The sequence below is a fragment of the Podarcis pityusensis genome, assembly GCF_964106645.2.
Source record: "Podarcis pityusensis genome assembly, chromosome: 6".
NCBI lineage: Eukaryota > Metazoa > Chordata > Lepidosauria > Squamata > Lacertidae > Podarcis > Podarcis pityusensis.
Window position 1 is genome coordinate 69,613,066 of NC_138030.1, and position 4,423 is coordinate 69,617,488.

Consider the following 4,423-nt stretch of genomic DNA (forward strand, 5'->3'; position numbering starts at 1 on the left):
CTTGGTGTAAGCTTTCGTGTGCATGCACACTTCTTCAGATACACTCTTCAGATACACTTTCGTGTGCATGCACACTTCTTCAGATACACTTCTTCAGATACACTTCTTCCATTACCTGTTGGCTGTGATTTCCAATTTCTTTAGATTCTGCCTAGGGTTAAGGCATTGCAGTGGATAACAATTACCTACTATCATTAGGAATATAAAAGACGTAGGATAGTCACCAATACTTTTGCTTAGGGTGGAGTTTTCAAAGGGTAAAGCGCTTGCATAGAAAACCATTGGCTGCTTCTCCCAACCCATGAACAGTATACTATTAGCACTTTCTAACCATGGCCTGCAACAGGGCTGGGAGGCCTTTTCTGGCATGGCAGTCCAGATCTAACATTGAAATGATGTTGTGTCCCACTCCCATGTCAAAGTTGACCTGTGGGTGTATGGCAAGTGGCGATTGAACTCTCAAATCATCAGCTGATGAGCAGAGAGTTCAATCCTGCTCTCTGTAGGGGCCTGAGCAGGATTAAAACCCCATGCTCATCAACTGAAAAACTGGGAGTTAAACAGTGTTGCTTTGGATGCATGTACAAGTTCCCTGCAAAATCGAACCCCCTGCTCATCAGCTGATGAAACCCATCAGAGTGACACCAGCTGATTTACAGGTAGCTGTGGTTTGGGGGAAATGGACACAGAAAGAACAACTGGAGGTTTCTCATTTGTTACATGAACACAGTGGTATTAGTACTATGTCCTGGGTCTGAATCTGATTGGCCATCTATTTGGGTTTTGGAAGAATCTTTGCTGAAGTCAGTAGCGTCTGGGGTTCCATAGCAGCTTTTTCTCACCTCCGTGAGACATTTGGAACTAATCTGCAGAAACTCTGGCTGAATACCAATGACCAATTTTATCACTGGGGAAGTGTTAGGAAGCATTACTATTTGACAAGACTCCTGTTTTTGCCACGACATGTTAGAATCTGTGGCAAGGAGAAGGAAATAATGCCATGACTGCAATAATGAAGACCACCAAAGAACCACAGGATAGAAAACCTTGACATGGGGGCAAGCTTTCTTGCCTGTACTCACTCTTGGTTTGAAATACAAACAACTTTCCAATTATGACACTCATTCTGATCTAGACTGCATAGGTGCATAAGTGTATCTTTTTTAAAAACTGTTTTAATTAAAGATTTTCTTGAGTTACAAACGTACATACAGTACACTGTCTCTGTTTTCAGATAATAAAGTTATTTCAACAGGTCAGTTATATTCAACGTCTACAACATTAATGTTGTAGACAGACAGTATAAGGTTGGGGGAGAAGGGAGGTGGGGAGAGAGATATCTGTGGGCATTGCAGCCTTTCCTTTAGGCAAAGAAAACCTCTGTGATACGGTTGATAGCAGTGTCTAGTGCCCATTGGGACTGGTAGGGCAGAAAGCAGGGAGGCCAACAGTAAGTGGCGCCATAACCAATGACGGTCTAATTCTAGTTTTGCCTCTCCCATAGGAGCCAACTCCTAGGGGCCAACGGGTCTTCTCCCCCCCCCCATAAAATATTTGAGGGGGGCTCAAAGCTGATGGGCATTGCCATTCAAATGGTGTGTGTGCACCGCATCATATGATTGATTACACAGGGCAGGGCTTCCCTGGGCACCCTAGGCTAGGGTTGCCATATTTCAAAAATTGACTTGCGTAAGATCCAGGACAAAGCACCATCTTTCAGAAATTCCCTCCAGACGTCAATTCTGCCTTTGAAATCCCAGTAATGTCTGGAAAAATCTGGATGTATGGCAGCCCTGACCCAGGGCCCTTCCTTGATGAGTTCTACAAAGGCAACGCTGAGACTTAAGCTATGTACAGTTTTGTGGAAAGTCCTCCCCAGGGAGGTTCGGCTAGTGCAGGGGTGCCCAAACTTTTTTCAAAGAGGGCCAGATTTGATGAAGTGAACATGCGTGAGGGCCAACTGCCACAGGGGCCGGATTAAACCGACCAGTGGGCTAAATTAGGCCCCCGAAATGGACTTTGTACATGCCTGGGCTAGTGCCTTCATTATGCACCTTTAGGCACCAGACAAAAACATTCTTCTTTAGCTAGGCCTTTGGCTGATTGACAGCTAATGCCCTTTTAAAATGTGTTGGGGGATTATTGGGTGGTTCTTGTTTTTATTTTTGTTATGTATCTTGTGATTTTATCTTGTGAACTGCCCTGAGACCTGCAGGTCTAGGGCAGTATACAATGTTAAACAGCAACAACAACAGCAACAACACAGTTAGCAGCATAGGGCTGCCATATATCCAGATCCCATTACTCGGATTTCAAAGGCAGAATTGAAATATAGCAACCCTAACTAACACATGAGGCTCCTCCTGCTGTGTTTCAAGTCACATTTTTACGTTTCCGGTGTACACAGTAGAATAAATGGGGATGTCTTTACTCAATGCACATTACCCGATTCTCTGCCCCCACCTATGCTGCTCCCTTGAACTACGATCCAATGAAGTTGTCATCTGCACATGCGCAATGGCTGTCTCATACGTACACACCTCAGTTTAGCAGCGGCTTACATTTTCAAATGAGATGGAAGCTGGTTTGAGAGAAAATGCCCCAAACAGCAGTATTTCTCAAGAAACTGCAGGATGCAGATGAATTGTGGCAAGCCAGTGGTGGAAGCGCACTGAAACTGGAGTAAGAAGAAACGTGTACACCGCCTAAGGAGGAGAACTCTGACAGACCTGGGGAATGGTTCTAAATAAAAAGGAAACTGGTCAGAGGAGACTGAGGCTGGTGAGGCAGTGTCCCATTTGCCCTAATGGAGCAGTCTCCTTTGGATAATAGTGTTATGATTCAGCTAAAGGTACCTGGACCAAATCCCCATTTAGCAATACAGTGGTACCTCGGTTTTCAAACAGCTTAGTTCCTGAACAGCTTGGAACTTGAACGCTGCAAACCCGGAAGTCAGTGTTCCAGTTTGCGAACTTTGCTTCGAAAGCAGAACATGCTCCGTTTTGAGTCCTCAGCTTCCGTTTTTTAGTGTTGCGCTTCTAATTTGCGCCCCCACATTGTAATTCAAGCCTTCCGTTTCTGATTGCAGTGCTCTGAGATGATATTTGGAGCTTATATTTGGTGCTTTTGTTTTTGCTATTTATTTTGTATTTTTTGTTTTTGAGGCTTTTTTGCTTAATTTGTTTTTGTGACTGTGTGGAACCCAGTTCAGCTACTGAGTGAGTGAGTGAGTGAGTGACTGTGGAAATGGATAAATGCCCCCCATCCAAACAATGACTATCATCAGTGCAGGTTAAGAAAAAATAATAATTTTAATTTTTATCATCTACAATACTGTTTTGTTTATTTTATAGTACAGTACATTGATTATTGCTTTCATTTTATGGATGAATAGTCTCGTTAGATAGTAAAATCCATGTTAAATTGCTGTTTTAGGGGTTGTTTTTAAAAGTCTGGAACGGATTAATCCATTTTGTATTACTTCCTATGGAAAAGCACGCCTTGGTTTTGGAATGGACTTCTGGAACGGATTAAGTTTGAGAACCAAGGTACCATTGTAAAGATAACTTTACTGTTTGAATCTATGAGTTGGATGTTTGCTGGGTTAGTTGCACTTCGTTCCTATTGAAGTCAATAGGGCTAAAGTTCATCACTACAAATATTCTGAACTGATTTCAGTGGGATTCAAGTACAAATTCATATGGACCCAATGCACTAGCTCAGCATTTTAGGCCTCTTTGATTCTATAAAACAGTAATAAACACTGATATATAATGGTAGCATACATGCGGGGGGGCAGACTCATGAAGACTTGTGCCAGCTCAGTAACCTACCATAAATTATTAGAATTGGTTGATACCACCCTTCAAGTCATGTGTTAACCTGGAGTTGGAAAATTCCTGCCCCAATTTGCAAAAGAACAAAGTTGGATATTTACATCTGATTAAAAAAAAACACAAAAGGTGTTGTTGTGGCTCAAAAAATAATTTCAAACTAAGAGGAAATATGTGACTCTTCTCTGATGGGTGGTGGACATAATAAAGGTTTGTAAGATTATTAACAGTGGAGACAAATGAGTTTTTCTTTCTCTGATAATACGATAAACCCAGCTCACCCAGTTAAATCGATTGGCTCAAGGCAAATCAATTTAATCAAGGCATATAAAATACAGGTTTTACTAACACACCTTTTCAAAATGGCCAAATTAGGTAGGAAAGTTAGTGGTTTTTTAAGTCAGGATAGCCCAACAGACCCTCCTAATAAAGGATCGTAGTGGGGACTGCACCCAGTGGGCAAGATCTGTAATTTCTACTTTTTGGCTCCCAGACAGGAGGAAATTACCGTAATTGGCTGGCGACTGTTGTGGCACAATGATAGGCAAGACAGAACCATCAGGCATCTCCTTCGATTCTTATGACCCCTC